The following is a 21719-nucleotide window of genomic DNA, read 5'->3' as shown; positions in this document are numbered from 1 at the left end:
ATATGAGAGAAATATGATGATTCTAAAATGAATCCTTGTTACAAACTGCAAAGAATAAATTCACCGAGTTGCTGGTAAAATACTTGTATTCTCTTGCTATATGGTTTTTGTCAAATCCTAAATTAAAAACATCCAGAGCTATATTAATCTTGAATCATGAACAGTGCTGTATTAATTAAGAGGCTGGAATGAACTACAGCAAAGCATCAAGCAGCAACTAAATATCTTCATAAGTAATGCTGGCCTCATTATAGCAGATAATGATTTTCTAGTACAGTGATTCCCAAACTTGAGTGGCATCACAATCACACAGAGGGTCTGTGAAAAGCAGATTCCTGGGTCCCAACCCTCAGGATTTCTAATGAAATAGGTCTTGTTCGGTACCAAGGATTTTCCATTTCTAACAACTACTGTATATAAATTTGACACTAAGGATTTCAATCTATATATTTATAATTATTATATTATGTAGTTTTATATATAACATATATATACATATATATACATATACACACACACACACACACACACACACACACATACATCTCTCAAACTACATTGTTAACAGATGAATGAAAATAACTTGTAAATGTAGGCTACTCAGAAAACTCAGTACACTAGCCCCCTTGATATTTCTCTTCATACGTTTCATGGAAAGGGAATAAATGATTTAAGCAACCTCTAAGAAACTAGTATGGTTTTTATTCATTAAAATTGGCATTATTAGCAGGAAAAAATGGTAATCAATGGGCTGTTCAGGTTGCAGAAATAATTAAGTGTCTTGTATTGTAAATAGTATAACCTTTAAAATGTTCTCAGGTCCAATAGCTATCATTTGCAATACAGGACATATTTAAAAAGTGTTTCATGCTATATTTCTTTCCAGAGCAAACATTTCTTTTTTTTAATCTTTCAAAAATAATTAACTACCAGGCATAATAAACCTAAGTATCAACATCATTAACCCATGGGATTTAAAAAGAAGGATAGAAATAAGTAAGTATAACTTTGGGCAAATTACTAATTTTTATAAATTTCTATCAAAATTCTTGACTTATGCTTAATGGAACAACAGAACTGAAACTCTTCCATTAAGGTACATATGTTGTTTTTATATCTTATATTCAAATGAAAATTTAGAAGCTTGAAAGCAGTGTTTAAGTATACTCTTTAAAATAGTATAGGAACTGGATATTTCTTAGCAATAAAAATACTGATATTCAGTCTGCTGTATACTATTTACATATTTCAGCAAATTTAATATACAATAAGTTGAATGAACATAGAAAAATAACTTGAATGAACATAGAAATACATAATATTAGCAACGGAAAGTGGTTTCTATTTTCTTAAAGCACTGATAAAAATTCCATTAAAACAAATAGAAGGTAACATAATTATTATAAATTGAATGGTGCTAGAATAAATTCTATCTTTGCTGATTTCTAACACTTACCCATATTTTCCCTTCTACTTTGGTGCATTTTGTTTCAAGAAAAGGTTAGGAAAAAAAAAAAAAACTGTAAAACTTTGCCATGTTTTTCTAATTTAATCAGACATCCTTCCTCGAAGGGTCAGCACAATAGGTGAGAGTGACATATTTAAAGTATGTAGTATCGTTCATTGTAGGCAACAAAAATTCAAATGACCCAGAATCACATATCACATGTGTCAAAAATTTGATTTTCCTGGATTGACTACTCAGCATATGAAGCAGAATTTAGACTGTGATTCATAAAGGCGGAATCCCAGGTGGTTATTGTTGACACCTAGTTGTCAAAATAGTCTTCCTGCATTTTAGATACCATTCACAAAGTGAAAGCTAGAAATCCAGTAGGTAAGACTTAGAATCCAGACTTCACACACGGCAATAATTCCACTACGGAAGGCAAATTACACTAAACTGGAAAATAGAAAAGCAATGCATTGTTCAGAGAGTATTTTTATAATTTCCACTCCTCTGTATGATTCATTCAATTCTAAACATGTCTATGTTTAGTTAAATGGAATTCATCTGCAGGATTCTGGATTTTTACCCTTAAACAACAATCAAGATAAATTTCAATATAGAGCTGTCTTTAGCTAGTTTTCTTTTCAGTTAACTTCCAACTCAAAAGCTGACAGTATTTTCTAAATATACTTAACTAAATAGACCTGCTAGTACAAAAACCAGCATAATATTGTATGCAATATAAACATATATATATATCTATATATATTTATAGTACATAAGGTGTGTTCATATAGTTATAATTTTACTTACATTTATGCCATTAAAAAGGAAGTGGAAGCATTAATAGATACCATTTAAAATAACCGATTGGAAATAACCTTTTTTTTTCAACAAATACATAATCAGTGTTAACTTAGTTATCCTTCCTTGTTTTGGAAAGCTTTCATTATTCATTTGTTCAGGCAATTTTAATTTATGGACAACTAACCCAGGAACTCAAAATGTGAAGAAAAGGGGAAATTTCATGATGGAAATCAGTTTCACAGAGTTTTCACCTTCCTGGCTGAAACAAGTATCAATGAAATATTTGCATTAATGTAGAATTTCAAGCTGTGGACAAACAACATAGAACAAACCAGATTAACTTAACAGTCTGATATGCTAGTCTGGGGGGTATCTGGCAGGTAGGGGGAGGGGTGTCAGGAGAGTGACATGTAAAACAATCAGAAGTACTCCCTGAAGGAGAAATAATAAAATTTTGAGGAAATTCTAATCACTTAAAAATTGAAAATAATTGGACCCATTCACCCACATTTTGACTCTTTCAATTCAAAATATAGTGTCAAGATTGTATCCAAACTTTAGATTGCACAGCTTCAATGGTATAACAATCATGTAATGTCAAGGGCAATGTTTGGGGCTCTTAACTGAATAGAAATGTCAGGAAATACTATCAATTTTCCTTCTCCCAAATCCAAATCCAAGATATCACATATAGTCTGAGATTTAAGATTAGAAGGTGAAATTATCAAACTTACTTAGGAATAAGAAGTGATACTTGTATAGTTCTTTCACATGCATTATCATATATATTTTTTCATAGGTGGATACACAGAAATACCTTATTTGCTCAAATATCATTTACTCCAAAGTGCTGTGACATAGAAATTATTGTTTTTCCTTTTTTAAGAGTGAGGACAAATGTTAATGGAGGTTAATTGTCCTACATTAGATCACACAGCAATAAATGGCAAGGCCAGATTTCAAATACAAGTGTCTGATTCTAAACAATGTGCTCATTCTATTTGACCACTCTGCATATTTTCTTTGACATCATACTAAAACACTAAAAAAAAGATAACTTGGGGAAGTCCAAATAATAAGATATAATTAACAAAATAACATAATTATAATTATGCATTGCCTAGTCTTCATTTAGAAATTAAGATATTTAAACTTTTATTTATTTACGAGAGAGAGAGAGAGAGAGCAGGCATGCAAGCAGGGGAGAGGGACAAAGCGGGGGAGAGAAAGAATCTCAAGCAGGCTCCACACTCAGCACAGAGCCCAATGTGGAGCTCAATCCTAGGACCCTGGGATCATGACCTGAGCCAAAATCAAGAGTTAGATTCTCATGCAACTGAGCCACCAGTTGCCCCTAGATATTAAGATATTTGATCGGGAAATTAAACATTGTATTCTATCAGAATGTCTTTACTTTGAAAGTATGAGAAGTACTAACAAAAGTGACTTAAACAAGGAAAATTCTTTTACACAAATCAGGGTTGTGTCAGGGCTCCTGGCCAATTTCTCTAGTGTTCACTGGGTTCCACTTTTCTGGTCATAAGGAAAGCACAACTGCTCTACACAGGGACACTGGGCCTTCACAGGGCAAGCCCAGGGGCACAAAGTACTTAGCCTCTCCTCATTTCTTTTTATCAGGAGGATAACTTCCCCAGAAGTCAGTAGAATTCTGATCCAGCCTCATTGGCTTTACTTACTCTTGCCTAAACCAATCACTGACAAAATTACTGTAATTATCATGATTAGCTCTCAGATGTTCTCTCCACAAAGTGGCAGAGAGGCCACTTTCCAAGAACACATCAGAAGGTGAAAACCTAAACAATATGGGTGTTCCATTCTCAAGAAAAAGCCAGGAAACAGATGGCGGGTAGGCAACCAACAGGGTTTCTTTGCCAAAAGAGCATTTTGTTTTTGCTTTGTTGTTGTTGTTTAATTTAAGTCCATTACCATAGGTAAGGCACCGATAAATGTCTAAGGAAATCTTTAAGGGAAAAAAAATTTAAAGAAGTTGAGAAAAGGGGGAAGGTAGAAAATAAAAATTCACATTTGCTAATTTTGAGACTTCTTTCTATCATCGACAAATATACATGGATCACTCATTTCAGACTCTGCTTTTTCTACACTTCCCCTTATTTGAGTCTGTAATTAAGTGAATTGAGGCTCTAAATTCCTTTGTACTACTTAGTAAGCACATCAATACCATCATAATTGTAACTGAAAATTATACAGCTTTAACTCCCTCTGATCCCTCTTCTATAATGATATATATACTAAGTAAAGCTTATATGATAGATTGGCATTATCAATCAATCAAACAATTTAAATAACGGTCATATTTAAGCAAAATACTTTTTCAAAGTTGTAATCCAAAAATATACATGGGTTTTACATGTGTTGATTGTCCTCTAATCAAAGAATATTTTTTTTAAGTTTGTTTATTTTTGAGAGACAGACAGAGAGAGAGAGAGAGAGCAATCAGGGGAGGGGCAGAGAGAGAGGAAGAGAATCCCAAGCAGGCTCCAAACCCAGCACAGAGCCTGATGTGGAGATTGATCTCAGGAACCACAAGATCATGACCTGGGCTGATATAAGAGTCAAAGGCTTAATCAACTGAGCCACCCAGGCACCCCTCTAAATCAAAGAATATTTAAACTACTGATTATTTAATAAAATTTCTGAATATAATTATACCCAAGATTCATATATTATAACTCACAGTTTATAAGGAAGAGAAGGTAATTGTTATATCTGCTTTACTAAGGTGAACAAACTTAGTGCCAAAAATAAAACTCTTATTAAAAAATAAATTTTGAGCAATGGGTGTTGTATGTAAGCTATGAATCATGGGAATCTACCCCCAAAACCAAGAGCACACTATACACACTGTATGTTAGCCAATTTGACAATAAATTATATTTTGAAAAATTAAAAAAAATATGTTAATAACACCCTGATAATTTCAGTTTACAAATTTTAAGTATTATTTTCAAGAATTTAATATAGAGAAAACCAAAGTCTCATTAAGTTTTCTCCCAGACACTCATTTAGAGAATTTTTTCTAGGCCTAATGGTATAGTACCATACTTTCTTACCTCTAAGATTTGAAGCACCATTTAAAAATAGATAGAAATACTCCTCCCAAGAAAATTATATAGGTTAATTGTAAGTTTTTATGCATGAATATATCTCTGGGGAAAAGGGAGAACAGAAATAGGAAAGAAGATACATCAATGAATGAGCCACCCTTGGGCCTTTCCCTCAAATATATTAATTTTATATAGCTCTGGTAACATAATCATTTTTTTAAATTTGTACTTCAAAAGATTTTGAATTTAGGTGAGAACAGGGCTGAGATTTAGAGAAGTTGCCAGCAGTGTCCTAGCATCTTTTTGGTGACCACAGCTCCTGATGGAGCACCATTATTCATCTCTTAAGAAAGCGTTTCTCAACAAGGGAACACCAGATCATTCTTTGCTGTGAGAGACCTCCCTGCTCATTTTAGTTTAGAAAGCACCCTTGACCTTCCACACTAGATGCCAGCAGTGTCCTGCCTTCCCAGTTGTGACAACAACATCTCCAGATATTTCCAAATATCTCCATCGGGCAAACTAAACACTGCCTCCTTTCCAACCCACCTCCCCCATCACACTGAAAACCATTGCCCTAAATCAAAAGAGTAGGATTTTCTCGGGTATTTCCAAAAACATGGATGGACCTTGAGAGCATTATGCTAAGTGAAATAAGCCAGACAGAGAAAGACAAATATTGCATGATATCACTATTTTGTGGAATTAAAAAAAATACACATAGAAACAGAAGAAAAGTGGGTGCCAGGGGCTGGAGGTAGGAGATATAGGGAGAAGCAGGTAAAAGAGCACAAACTTTCACTGTAAGATAGGTTCTGGGGATCTCATGTAAAACATGATGAAAATAGTTGAGAACACTTATTGAATAATTGAAATATACTAAGAGAGTAGAATTTAAGTGTTCTCTCTCTCTCTTACACACACACAAAGCAGGATTTTCAGTGATTCAACATGTTATGATGTTACAAATTTTTTTCTCTGAAGTTTACATTTATATTGTAGCTAACCTACAAACATATGTACTGCTTTTATTAGGGTTAAGCAATCAAAACAATAACAAGTTCAATTTTTTTCCAGTTATTACATGTCACTTTATATGGAAAATCTGGAGCAAAGATATCACAATACTTTTAACTATCTACTTTCCTTTAAAAACAAATACAGAATTAATATATTTTTGTCATATTGATAATGGCAATGATTAGGCAATAAAAATAATTAATTCAGTCTAAAAGCACAACCAATTGTAAAAGCAAGGATGTTAACTCCCAAAATTTAATTTACTATGCAGCACTTTTACTCAAGAAATTCATCAGTTTCCCAGAAAGAAATGAATATTAACCTAACATTTTCCAAATTAGTGCTACTTCTTTTCTTATGGACATTATGGTTAACATAATACAGGGATACAGTTTAAAGGAAAAACACACTACACAGCACCACGTCACATCTCTCCCTCTTTTTATTTTTTTTTGCTTTGGGGTCTTGGGGTATTATAAATACCATGACCTGTTGCAGAGATATTTTTTTTCCCTCCCTGCAAGTTTTAATGATAAATGTGGAAAGCTTGGCCAGCTGTTTTAGGCTAGTCAGTGCATCAGAAAAGGGGAAGGCAAGGCTTTAAGAAGATGCACCAGGAAAACAAAGAGGAGAAAGGCCCAGCTCCTGAGGATGCCTCTCTGAGGCAATTGTAAGCCAAAGGAGAAACTGATAAAACCATAAATGTTTGTAGACAAAAATGAGGTAGGAAATTGGGCAAGAGGTGGGAAAGGCCAAAAGGTCTATTATCCTAAGTAGTGATTTATTTTCTTTTTTCTTTTCTTTTCTTTTTTCTTTTCTTTTCCTTTTTCTTTTTTTTCTTTTTTTTTTAAGTTTATTTAACCTTAAAAAACCATGAGATCATGACCTGAGCCAAAATCAAGACTCAGTCGCTTAACCGGCTGAACCACCCAAGCGCCCCTCAAGTAGTACTTCTTAAATTCATTGTGCTCAACAACTACCTGGGGACCACATTAAGATGCAGACTCTGATTCAGAAAGTCTGGAGCAGGACCTGAGGGTCTGCATATCTAAGAATCTCTGGGGGATTGATATTGCTGGGTGGTGCATGTCCCACACCTTATGTAGTAGAGTTATAGAACATTCCTCCCCACCCCCAACATATCTCTGGAAGTAGAAGTGCCAATTTTGTTTCATCGCAAAATCTGTAAGATTCACAAGGTAAAATGAATTCATTTATACAGTATTCTCCCTAAATTCTTAATATATAGAAATATGTTTTCTTTATACCTTCTTTAAAGGAAAACATGAGATTGTTGCTTTTTGAAATATGAGTTAATTTCTTATTGACTTTTTTAAAGCATATATAAGTAGCTATTAGTAAAATGTCACTGTGGTTTTTGCTTTTCATATATCCTTGGGTAGCATGTTTTTGGGGTAGATGCTCTGATGAAGTAATGAAAAAGTCAAATTTATAAAATCAGAATTAAAATTAGGCTTGATTTTAGGATGATTAATTTTAAATGAGTTTTCCGGCTCAATCCAGAATTTTGATTCACTCTTCAGAACTACCCAGGATGTTCTTTTATCCTAATCATTTGATTCCGTTTACACCTATGGGAAAACCAAATCCTGGCTTACTTCATACTCTCCCCTCCAAAGCAACTAACCAAGTCCTGATTATGTGATAGGTTTTGGCATTGTGTCAATGTCAAGGTGTACCAGGAAGAGAAGCAGATTCAAAGATGACAGATAGATGAAGTATCCCTGATGTAAAACATCCGCTGGTGAAGAAGAAGCTGGTAGTACCGTAAAAATCAGTATGTTTAGGCACAAAAATCTAAAGACTGAATACCGATACAAAGTGGAAGTAATTATAATCTCTTTGAAAAGAGGATGAGAGTAGGAGAAGAAATACACAAATTTGTTCCTCTCACAAGTATTTCAAAATAGCATTTTGCATTTTCCACAGTCTATACTTGGAAACAAGGTATATTTAGGTACTTATTACACAATTTTCTAAGAACAAGAATTTTCTAAATGTGTGTGATCTTTTTTTCTGAAAAACAAAAAGGAAGAAAAAAAAAGAAAAGAAAAGAAAAGCAAAGAAAAGAAAAGCAAAGCAGTATTCTCACACAAAGTCTTATCAGGAACATTTGGGTCACAAACATACCGTACACTTGAACGATCTTTGTCTCACTGGCAAAATACTAAAGGTATGTGAAGAGTTTAAAATTTAAAAGTAGCCAAATTTTTTTTCTAAATAAAATTCCCCAGTCTTAAGCTGATGCAAACATGATGCAGACATTTTAAGCAAAGACATTAAGGCAACGTGAAGAAATTAAGAAATAAGGACAAATAAACAGACAAATCAAAGGTTCATATAGTTGACAAACATATCCTCCTTGGAACAGTCACCAAGGTGGCTTTTAAGGCTACAACTCTGCAGTTCTCCAAATACATGCTTTATACATTACTTGAAATCTGAAATGTCTTCTCAATTCACCTATTCTGATCACATCACACAAAAAAATTTTAGATGATCACATTTAGATCATCTACATAATGCCAGTCATAATCAGAAGGCTTAATTAGCACCATCAAGCAATTGGTAAATTCAGAAGAAACAAATAAAACTTCAAAATTTTCAGTAGTTCCATTGTACACAAATATCAGGCTGTCTTAGTCCATGTATTGAATCTACTGATAAAATTAACTTGTCACCAGAAGTACAGGAGTTCCTTTCAGAGAACATACCAATAATTCCTTCTATTCTTTAAGAGACAACACACAGAATGATATTCCCTTTCAATAGTTTACCAAACTCACCCCATGTGATGGATAAGAGATCCAGCCCAGCTCCCCTTGAATTGTTTTTGAATCCAGTAGATTGACTAAAAAAACACAAAAAACACAAATATACAAATATAGTTAAGAGAAATAAGTTATTTCTATTTGTCTCTGTCAAGTTAAAGTTGTCTGTTGTTATTGATATAACAATATTAACATGTTCAAAACACATGACTCTTTCTGTTATAGGAATATGAGAGAAAAAGAAGAAAATGGCAAAATAAAAGCAATCATAGGGAAAGTCAAGGAATCAGATTTCTCTGGCTTTTTTAACTGTCTTGTTTATAAAGGTAGATCAATGTTCAAAATATTGATAATAATTTTTGACAAAATAATTACAGGTTTAAAGAAGAAATAGCAAAAATGCAAAGCAGGAACATTAATGCTAACATGGTATCAAAATAACTTCAAAGACCATTAATTTTGACAACTTTACATATGATTTCACTATGAACAAATTTCTTAAATATGCTCCCATGATGAATCAATATCAGTTTGTGTCTGATACGACATCTTTATATTGCCTCTGTACAGTATGAAGCAGAGGATTCTATCATGTGTATTTTCTAATACCATACAAATTGTCTACCTCTGTGTAACAAACAAAATGCTTAACTAATAATTTCAGGAGAAGCCAAAACAATACTATGTTTTATAACACTGCCTGGAATAAGCTCTAGTTATTTAGACAAAACACTGTTACCCAAAGGCTTTAATGATTTTATTCAGAACTTTGCACCAGTTATTAAAAAGTCTGATGAATAATAAGATTAATAATAACATTAATGCGGTTGCATTTTGAATATAACATTAAAAGAAAGGCAAATCTTTTCTTTCTAACACAGAGGGCATTAATTTGTAATGGACTAGAAATTAAAATATAAAAAGATACTTCAAGTCTAATTAATAACGAAAGGCTCACTTTGTTGATCTATTAAACAATGGAAACTAATGCTTTCACCTCATCCTTCTTCTAAATCAGAAAGCAGTCCCACAAGTGACTAAGGGAAGATGTGGAGGAAATTTACACAAAATAGCCATGTATTATTAGAGCCATTGAATCACTAAATACAATCAGAAATCATTTTTAGTTTCCATATATACATGAATCAAAACATAACGGTAGTACATGGCACTGCATGACAGGTCCACGTGTTGTCAATAAAGTATTTCCTTATACACAAAAAATACTACCATTTAATCACCCCAGATAGGAAACATTTAATCTTATAAAATGTTAAAGAAATAATATATTTGACAGATATTATAATTCTGAATTTTCAAGCCCTGCTTTTTTAAAGGAGGATATTTGGTTATCTAGATGAGTATTAAAAAATCGTCCTGATTATTAAGTTAGAAGACATAAAATTCTCAAAGTTAGAATCTCTAAGTTTTGCACAAGTGCAAGAAAAACGCATAAACTTAATTACACTAGAAATCCTTAAAGATTTTTTTCTCTCAATAAATTAATCCCAATGAGAAGTAATTATATTTAGATAAGAGAAGACAGTTGCTGCATGGATTACATAGTGAAATTTCCATAATGGTATTATTTCCCAGGGTATCAGTTTGGAAATGAACAGTATGCTTAATTATACTGAAATTATCTGTCAAAAATGATTTTTAAAAATGCTCTACTGATTAATCAGTGTTATATGCAATATTTCAGATTAATCAATGTTAGAAAATGTTTGAAAATATAAGAATACATTTTCACCTTCAGATTAAAGTATTTTACCAACGTTCATTCTGATAAAGATATGTTCTACTGACAAAGTCTAGTTGGACAGCTCTATCAGACATCAGTTCATTTCTCTGAGTTTTACATATGATTTGCATAGAGTTTACAATACCAGTATTCATAAATCATTAGATCATATTTGCAATGCCTTGAGGGGTTTAAATGGTTCAATGTATTTGTGTGTGTGTGTAATAACTGAATATGTACTAACTGATGAATATGTGTCACTCAATATGTTAAGATAAATGGCTGACTTAATTTCAATATTAGTAACCAGAGGGAAGAAGTGTTTGAGGCAAAGAAAATATGATTGTTGTCCCCATTTAGTAAAATACTCATTGGAATGTAGGCTGTTAACTAAAGAACTAAATACCCTTAAGTTTTCTCTGATGATAATGAGGGAAGAAGGGCTGGACCAGTCACATCAGCATTTGGTGTCTACTCAAAAGAGAATAGCAAAACCAAAGAGAATTGGATCACATTGCTGATTAAAATAAGTGTAATGGATTAATTAAATTTGTTGCATTTACCCAGAAATGGAATTTTTAGTGCACTCCATTTAGCATGAATGAGGAAAACACAATAGCATCATTACTCATGATTCTGATTCTGTTGTCTATCAAACATAATTACATCTGCCCTGGTTATCTCACAATGTTTCTGTGATGATCAAATAATATAAATGTATTTAAAATCACCATGAGATTGTAACGTGCTATACAGATTCAATGTTCATGTAAAATTAATACCTTAACTAACAACCATACCATTTTGGCTTCTGAATTGTATTTATAACCAATCATGGATATATAACCTAATAGAAAAGAATAGTGACCTCAAAACACTTTTTAAAAGCATTTATTTTTGAGTTTACATGGTGTCTTTTGTTTATAGCCAAATCAGAAAAGCAGAATCTAAGAATACAGTCACTCTAAAGTGAATAATTGCTAAACTGGGACTTCCCAGGATATAAGCTCAAGTCTCCTGTGATCTGTTGTGCAGCAATCTCAGTGCAGCATAATTGAAATAAGAAAAAGAGAAAGTTAATGGAATTTGAAAGTCAACGTGTTGTGAGTGATTTCTCTGGATCCATTGACTAAATCCAACATTGCAATATAGCATATTGAACCTGACACTGAATCGGGCAAGAACTTCCATTACTAACGTTTTTCTCTCCTAAAATAAAAGTAGATTTGATCATAGCCTTTCAGGTGGTGCCACTATACAAATGTCAGAGCACATGGAAGAAGCAGAGAAAATTGTGATGTACGATTATATTCTAGTCTTTTGAGTTTTGATGATGATTTGCAACATGGAAGGTTTATTTCAACTGCTGAAAAAATCCTGAGTCCATAATTATGAATTTTAACAACAAAAAAAAAGTTACGAAGTTATTCTTAAACTCTGATGGGGAAGTGGCTTAATTCTTTAATAACTGCCTCGTGCCAGATTATTTTTCAAAGATATAAACTGTTCCTTACCAGTTTTTATATTCTAAATGGTACGATCACCAAATATTTTTGTTTTGTAACAGGAAACACATCATTTCATTAATTTCAGAATATTTTCTATGCAAAGGTCCATATGGTATATGGACATACTTCTTAAATTAAAGCGATTTGAACTGGACACATTTTTAAATGTTCTGACTCTGAGCTGAGATATAAATCGGTGCCTTTTGGAAAAACTGTATTTGGAAATAACTGACCAAAGTCTGGATGGATATGGTTCTGGGTTTCCTTCACATGCTTTACTCTATTCTTGCTCTTAATCAGACAATATTTTATTGTAAATCTTATTTTAAATGTGAACGGGTTTCCATTCATGAAAACCGTAAGGGAGTCCTTGCTCAAACTCTGAGTTGGCTTTTGGGTGGGCACTAATTTGAGATTTGCTGAACAAAAAAGGAAGCATGGTCTCTGATGGGAATTAGAAGGGGTGGAATGGAGTACAGGAATAAGAACAACGTAAGAATAGAGAAAGTTGGCTCAAATTGGTGTCACTACTTCTATCAAGGAGGAACCCTTGCTGTCATTCCTGCCACTGATCTTTACTGTCACTTTTCCCACTCAGCTGGACTGTAGATTTAAGATGCACAGGAGTCTTGTTCTCTCTCCCTTTCCTATCCTTCATCATAACAGAGAGACAACCAAATGTTCGCTCCTTTTTCATTCGAATTAACAACGTTATAAAGAATCTTCTGTACCAGGAACTTATTCCTCCTTCCCTTCTTAATAATGCGATAAGATGATTTCAAGGACTCAATTATTGAAATAAGTATTTTCAGTAAATATTACTTGTTAGGACGGATTAATTTTTTTAGGTATAAATTTATGGAGTTTTCACTCTTAGAGAATCGTTAAAGAAGACTTTTTTCAAGGGCATTTCAAAGTTCTGATTCATGTGCCTATGTGTCCGCTTGGAAAGACTGAGAATTAAACATTCACATCTTGTAGATTGTTTAAGTGCTGCAAATATGTAGACAGTGCTAAAATAATATTTAAAATTAAATGACAATTTCTTACTGAAGTGGAAGACGTTTTCGATTATCTAATAACACATCACTATGCTTTGTAGTAATGCTATTTGCATTTTATGAAATGTTAGTTGCATTTTATGAAAATACTGAGCTATAAAAATTATCAAATAATTATTTGGAGGGAGCAGAGGACTTTAATGGCTAAAGAATTTCAGACTCTGACAATAATAAACATGTTTTCTTCTAAAACCTTCAGCTAAAGTGCCTTTAAAGACATTTGCAAATAACTGTAAAACCACTACAACAGAAAACAAACCCATCTCTTGATTATTTCTTGCATTTACTGAAGAAAAATGGCATTTCCTTTTCTGTTCACACCATCACTTTCATCGTCCCCAGCCACATTTCTTGCACACTACTTATCATTTTCATCACTTTCTGTTAGGATAGAAGGGGTAGCTTTGCTCTAGTTTACAGATAGCAGAGGGGTCCTTTAATCTGCTTACAGGTTGCACCTAAATGTTCACAAAGAGAAGAAGATGATAGAGAAAGTGATAAATTTTATTCTGGGTGTTGTAAATCTCGGCTGTAGGACTCTGGTCAACCATAACATGGAGTGAAGAAACCAAGATGTATGTTCTCACAGAAGCTCACCAAACCTCAGCTTTTCATTTTATTGGACATACCAGGATATGCCATTGAGAAGAAATTTAGAGAAGTCAAAGTTGGATTAATGTACTTATGTATTTCAACACTGACTTTATCTACTGTGATTATATACTCTTAATAGCTCCCACAGGCTTCCTGTTTATATTTATTTCTACCTAAATATAATGAAAACAGTTGCAATAGATCGAGTTACTACTGTATTTCATTGACTAAAAATTATAAGTTTTTTTAGATTACAAATGAAGTCACCTATAATTTATTATGTGCAGATAAATCTTCCTATAAATTCTGTTAAGTTTAACAGACATTTTGTGTCACAGATATACTCATTTATGATAATTTCTCCATCAAGTTACCAGCTAAAATCATTATGTAAAAATTAAACAAAAAATTGTTGTGCGAGCAGTTCTGTGAAAAAAAATCTCTTTTGTCACATGGTATTTTAATGGCTTATTTATGTGATATAAGCAGATTTCTGGACAAGGTGGTGTACTATCAACTTACTCTTTCTTATTAGCTTTTCCTCCTGAGCAATAATCTTGGATTTACTTCTATACAGGTCCTAATTATAGAAGAAACTGTAATGAGCTGCCTCATCTCAATCTTTGCCAGGGACAGGGAGACCTCCTTGGATTCCAAACACACAGGCTTCCAGTAAGGTGTCTGTGTTTTAATGACTAGAGCTGTTTAAGGAACTAACAGAAACATACACCAAAATTTTGCTTGAAACCTGGACACTTCAGTAATTGGAAACGCTGTGCTTTTTCTAGTGTGTTAAAACTTTCCTTTTTTTTTCCTTCTTAATCTGAAAAGTATGAAGGCCACTCTAATGTCATACTATCATGAAGGAAACAGCTATCAAACTATCATGAAGGAATTTAATCTTTTTTTTTTTTAAGTTTATTTATCTATTTTGAGAGAGACAGAGAGCATGCACCAGTGGAGAAGGGATAGAGAGAGAGGGAGGGAAAATCACAAGTAGGCTCCACACTGTTAGCATAGAGCCCCACACGGGATGCAAACCCACAAACCATGAAGCTGTGAGATCATGACCTGAGCTGAAGTTAGACACCCAACCCAACTGAGCCACCCAGGCACCGCACGAGGGAATGTATTCTTACAACAAAATAATCCTTTCATATAAATGAGTGGTGATGTTCTACTCAATGAAGTTTTAGTAAATTAACTACCTCAGATTTAATAACAGTGCCTCGAATAGCAGATCTCATTTGTTTCTGTGCATTGTCAATATTATGAATCACTTAGACAAGGAAAATGTGTTTCCCAAAATGTAGAAGTTACTGTAAGTAGAACATTAATGATTACATTAACACTGTATTTTTTTTTCAACATATTTTGCTTTTTTAAAATATTCTGGAAATAGTAGAACTTGTTGATTTCTAATTCAAAAGACTTTTTCTGACAGATTAAAAAGTGAAAAATGAAAATATAGTATGCAATTATAATATTATAAAAATAATCACTAAGGCAAATAGGTGCTCAAACTTTAGCACATACATTTTGCCTTCACACCATCAACTGAGGATGCCTTGGAATACATTTTTTATTTTGTCATAAAATCTTGATTATCAGCACCTTCAACTACTAAATGAAAGCTCTCCGTTCAGTCAGCATTTGACTGATGGCAATGAAAATGAAAGAGAATAAGCACGCTTGCCTATATCACAATTTCACTACAGCATTTCTTTCATTTTAATTTTTTTAAATAATTTTTTTTTGAGAGACAGAAAGACACAGAGAGATTGCAAGTGAGGGAGGAGCAGAGGGTGAGGGAAAGAGAGAATCCCAAGCACGTTCCATGCCCAGAACGGAGCCCGACAGGCGGCTTAATCTCATGACCATGAGATCATGACCTGAGCCAAAATCAAGAGTCGGATGCTTAACCTACTGAGCCACCCAGGCGCCCCACTACAGCATTTATTTTAGAAATAAAGTATTCCTGGGGCGCCTGGGTGGCTCAGTCGGTTAAGCGTCCGACTTCAGCCAGGTCACGATCTCGCGGTCCGTGAGTTCGAGCCCCGCGTCAGGCTCTGGGCTGATGGCTCGGAGCCTGGAGCCTGCTTCCGATTCTGTGTCTCCCTCTCTCTCTGCCCCTCCCCCGTTCATGCTCTGTCTCTCTCTGTCTCAAAAATAAATAAACGTTAAAAAAAAAAAAAATTAAAAAAAAAAAAAAAAAAAAAAAAAAAAAAAAGAAATAAAGTATTCCTAGAATCCTTAGACAGAAGGATTCAAAATTTTAGCATAGAGAACAAAAAGTGCAGTGATGAAATTTAATTTCAATTTAAAAACATTCTCTGGACATCTTTATGCCACGAAACATTTTCTTTTTTTCATTTCAAAAGAAATCCGTTGTGGAATAAATTGGTTTGAATTTCTGGAAAAGGAGAATCAGGATATAGCTTTGGCTTCATCGTATTCTAGAGGACAACCACATCTGGACTTCATGTAATACATCATGACTGATGTCTACAAAGAGACACGTGCACATATAAACAAACTCTTCACCATACAAATATGGGTCTTTATAAAGGCCCACAGAGGGTCCAATGAGGAGTCACATGCTTATCAGTTTAATTCAAAACTTTCTATATAAGAAGCATGGCATCAAAGGAAAAAATCAAAGTATTAGTGCTGGCGACAGAAAACTTTTAAAGTATCATTGCAAAAGAAGGAAGAATTCAGAAAATCCTCAATGTGACTTTTCTTGGTAGTGTAGTCAATATGAATAGTATAAAAAGCTTCTATTTTGGAATGGTTCTTTTTTGATATGCAATCATGTTTGTTTCCATATACTCACACACAGGAGTATGTATGTAGTCATACAGAATTTACACTGAGCTCAGATGCATGCTTACTAAGAACAGCTATTTCTGAATGTTCAGTACTTTCAAAAGTGGTTTTTACTTTTATATATACTTAGGCAAATTATTTTTAACGTATTCTAGATATAAGCAGTATAAAATTGGGATTATAATCATGCTACCACATGACATGAGAAAAATCATTTATCCTCCTCCTCCTTGTTTTTAACTTACTATTAACTTTTATATTAAAAAAAAATCTTCTCTATATCCCAGGTGCTCTTTTCTTGGAAGCTAACTGCACCCTCCTCTGAAGATTCATATTGCATTTTTTTGGTTATTTTTATATCTATGTTAAAACACAAAATTTTAAATTTTTTTATGTTTATTTTTGACAGAGAGAAGGAGACAGAGCATGAGTGGGGGAGGGGGAGAGAGAGAGGGAGACGCAGAATCTGAAGCAGGCTCCAGGCTCTGTGCTGTCAGCCCAGAGCCTGACGCGAGGCTCAAACTCACAGACCGCGAGATCATGACCTGAGCCCAAGTCGGACGCTCAACCAACTGAGCCACCCAGGTGCCCCAAAACACACAATTTTTATAAGAGTATTTATTCTGTGGTCATCTGCCCCACCTTAGTTATCTTCAAGGGGAGAAAATATACCTTCCCTATGACCTTCTTTCCCAAAATCCAGTAAGAAACTAATACTCAGGAGTGAACTGTTTTGTAAATAAATAAATACAAACAACAAATTATAATATAGAACATGAGTTATTTTTTTTCTTATCATTTTTCTTGATTCATTTTAATGGTTTTTACATTTATGGCTTTAAAATTAGATTTGAGTTTGGGCGCATGGGTGGCTCAGTCGGTTGAGTGTCCCACTTCAGCTCAGGTCATGACCTCACGGTTCGTGGGTTCGAGCCCCACATCAGGCTCTGTGCTGACAGCTTGCTCAGAGCCTGGAGCCTGCTTCAGATTCTGTGTCTCCTCTTTCTGCCCCTCCCCCACTCATGCACTGTCTCACTCTGTCTCTCAAAAATAAATAAATGTAAAAAAAATTATAAAAAAAAAATTCAGATCAGAAATGTCAAGAACACCATGATAAAATCAGAGTTTAGCTTTTTTGAGTTATCTAATGTACACAAGTCTTAACTTATGCATGGTAACCCAGATAGTAAAAGTAAACCAAGAGAAAAAATACTATTCCCTTCTATTCTGCTTCTGTAACAACAGTTTCAATATTTGGGAATAGCTCTATTTGATGGAGTTTATATAACTAATAAAAGAATAACAAGCCAATTTAATTTTATTTATAATTTCTGTGATTATGCCAGTTCTTGACATTCAGTTCAAATGAAAAACCAACCATAAACAGCTTTGGCATATGAAAGGGAAAAAAAAAATCACAATTCGGACATAGCTCTAGTTTTATGCCATCTTTGAATATTACAGGTAGATTAGGGGGTCCAGTTGGGGAAAATTTACACAGTTAGATAGTGATAAATAACTTAGACATGATTGTTTTTATTTTTCCTCATCACCAATTTGTAATTCAGAGAAACAGAATTTTATATCATCTTGAATCTAAAAGGCATATATTCATTCATAAAATTTTGCTCACAGTGTGGGGATAGTTCTGTTTTGCATAGGGATTATACTATTGGTGACACAGACAGGCACACACATAGTGTTGCAAAGTGGCTTCCCAGTCTAACTTCTCCTTACTGTGAAGATTACCATTACATGCAATAAATAAATGTCTTTCTAAAACCTATAGATTTGTATTAATTGCTAAATTAGATTTGAAAATCAGGAAATAAATATATGTTAAGTATTAACGAGCTGTTCTGTTGCCCTTCGTCACCCTAAGGTAGAGAATGTCTAAATTTCATACTGATGGGAAACCAACCAACTTTATCACTGCAAAAAGCTAATTTTAAAGCTTTATATTTTTGTCAAAGGAGGGAGGGGGTGGGGATGAAGGGCAGGTATTACTTTTCCTGGACCTATAGAATTTATTCATTTATCTTTCTTTAACTATTATTTCAAAGAAGATAAATTAACCACACCTTAATGAACATATAGAAAATTCAAGATGAGGGGTACTTGGGTGGCTCAGTCAGTTAAGCGTCTGACTTCAGCTCTGGTCATGACCTCCCAGTTCACGGGTTCCAGCCCTGCATCCCACTCTGCATTGCCTGTGCAGAGCCTGCTTGGGATTCTCTCTCTCTTTTTCTCTCTCTGCCCCTCCCCAACTTGTACGCATGATCTCTCTCACTCTCTCAAAATAAATAAATAAACATTAAAAAAAAAAAGAAATTCAAGGTGAAACCATTTTGATACTGATTAATCAGCAATGACATTAACTCAGGCTTAACCCTTTGCTCCTACACCTTTTGAGACCCTGTCCTGTAATTAAAATAAGAGGCAAATCAGTTTGAAGACTATAAAGTCAAGTTTACATTTTCTTGAATGAGAGTTCCAGAACTCAAATATAAATAAAATGATTTAAAAATAGGGCAAGTAGCTGTGGACTCTAATTCTCCAAAAGCAAGACAAAAAAAGTTTGTTGCTAAGCCCTCACTTTTGCTTATGGCAAAATGTGCCAATAGCTTGAATGGTTGAAACATTCACTGAAAACATAAAGGGTAACACATTAGAATTATGTATTTATTTATTTGGTACACTACGGTGAAGAAAGCAAGATACTAAAAGCAGCTTTCTGATTTGGAAGACTGATATCATCAATATGCTGTTTTTGCTCTTTGCCAGGTTACCAGAATTTATTGCAGCAATTAATGCAAAACATATGTGCCGAAGTACCCACGTGAAAAATATAATTGCCCTCAACTTAATTTGCTACCTTTCAAAACCCTGTTTTAGCTACCTTTTCTCAATATCTCCACTTAAATAGAGTACAAGTGTTTTTATGAAAGTGGAGATAAATCATTATAATTTATTTTCTCATCTTAAGTAATTTATAAATTATCTTTCAAATAGAGAAAAGTTTCCTCAGGGAATAAAGTCTACTTTTTAGACCACGTTCTATTTCCCCCATTACTGACGTCTATGACAATTTCAATACGGATTCACAGTTTTTACTATATAAAACTCTAAATAATAACATTCACAGTATAGCGACAATTGCCTTACAATCTGTGTATGGATTTCCTGACAAAATCCTTACAGCATGAGGAAAAAGGAGTGTTTGAGAGTCCGGAAGGAAAGACAGAGGTAAGAATGTGTTAAGAAAAGGCAACACAGACATTGTTTTTTTTTTTTTCCTATTCCTCTACCACATCAAATTTTCTTTAAATTATTTTCCTAGTGTGTCCCCCACCCATGTAGAGAATCATAACTTCTGAGTGTAAAAACTATGCAGTTTCTAAGTACTCTCTGAAGTACTTTTTTGAAAGCACTTCTTAGCACAATTTTTCACTCTCTTACTCTGGGTATTTCTAAATTATTCTTGCAAAGTCACAGGACGAATTAGCTAGTAACTAGGATTACGGTTGAAAAGCTAGTGCTTTTCCTGAATGGAAGGATGCTTCCCTAATTCATAGGCATCTGTGTACATGAGGAAACATATGAGGTTAAAATCAAAAGACAAAGACAAAAGCGGGTCTGGCTCAGTTACTACGTTATTATGATTCAATTCCTCAATTTCCTCAATTGTAACAATGGAAGATGTCATAATACCTATTTTAGGGCTGTCTTAATGATTAAATGAGGTCCAGCAAACAGTGAATGATAATGTAGGGGAAAATTCTTTCTACTAGCACAACTCTGTACAATTATTATTACAATGTTGGGCATGGCACTGAGGCCATATTTAGTTTCGGAATCCCCTGGATTCAACAATTCTTTTATGAAAAATACTGAAGTTCCAACACAACCACAGAAACATCAGCATCATCCTACTACTAACCTACCTCGATAGCAGTGATCCCAGACACCCTCTCTGGCCCATTCCAGTTTTACTCTTAAAACCGGAAGAGGGAAAATCTCGTTTTAATAAAATGGTGCCAATCAAATATGAGGCGTGTAGGAGAAAACAGACAACTTTTAATCGTGCACCGGGAAGTTTATGGAACACGCCCACTTAACTGCTCTCACAAGGCGCCTAACAGGTGGCATAAGTAGCTTTAAAGAAAATGGGGTGGGGGGGGGGAGACTCCTCATTTTAGTTTTAGCAACTGAAGAATTGAAGGAAAGAAGGTTGTCTAAAGGACCAACAAATAGCCCAGAGGTCGGATCAAACAACAGCAAGCAGGACGACCGGACGTCTCAGGCGCTCCCGTGTGTCCCAACTGAGCAGCAGGTGGGTACCAGGAGCTTTCCAGCAGGGAGTTCGTTCTAGAAGCCTACAGAACTGTATCCCCCTCCTCCACTTGCCACCTGGTGGGTCCCTGAACTCGTAAGGAAAGGAGACCGCGCCACTTCCGGACGCCAAGCTGAAAAGACTGGCTGGTAGCGATGGGCGGGGGACGAAGATCTCCGGTCAAAGTCTATGGTGCGGGTCTGGACGTACCTGGCGGGTCCCGGGCGCCCGCGCTCTCTGGGCGGGCCCGAGCCCCAGGTGAGGAGAATCCGGGCGGTGAGGAGGTCGCCGCCTCTGCGAGAGCCAGCAGCTCCGCGGCAGCAGGCAGAGGGCGCACGTTTACCTCTCGCCCGCCGGGGTCTCCTGTCCGCGCTCATTGCGCGTAACTTGGCGCCCTGGCGCTGCTCGCGTTCACCCGCCGCCCGTCCGAGCGCGCGCGGCCCCGCCGCCGGGCGGAAGTCCGCAGCCGCAGGGGCCCCGCGTGCGCCCGCCGCC

General features: G+C 34.9%; 1 protein-coding gene across 1 annotated transcript in view; it reads right to left on the bottom strand.

Annotated features, from left to right (window-relative positions):
• The window catches only part of EPHA3 (EPH receptor A3), a 346338-nt gene extending 324831 nt beyond the window's left edge, over nt 1–21507 (bottom strand). Inside the window, exons 1-2 of the mRNA XM_042903060.1 lie at nt 21435–21507; nt 9171–9235 (exon numbers count right to left, since the gene is read on the bottom strand). The gene's annotated coding sequence lies outside the window, so the exon portion shown is untranslated. The remainder of the gene's footprint in view (nt 1–9170; nt 9236–21434) is intronic.
• Nucleotides 21508–21719: the final 212 nt, after the last annotated feature.

Source organism: Panthera leo, chromosome C2, assembly GCF_018350215.1.
Source record: "Panthera leo isolate Ple1 chromosome C2, P.leo_Ple1_pat1.1, whole genome shotgun sequence".
NCBI lineage: Eukaryota > Metazoa > Chordata > Mammalia > Carnivora > Felidae > Panthera > Panthera leo.
Note: the sequence above shows the minus strand (reverse complement) of the source record. Positions and strands in the feature narration are given on the sequence as shown.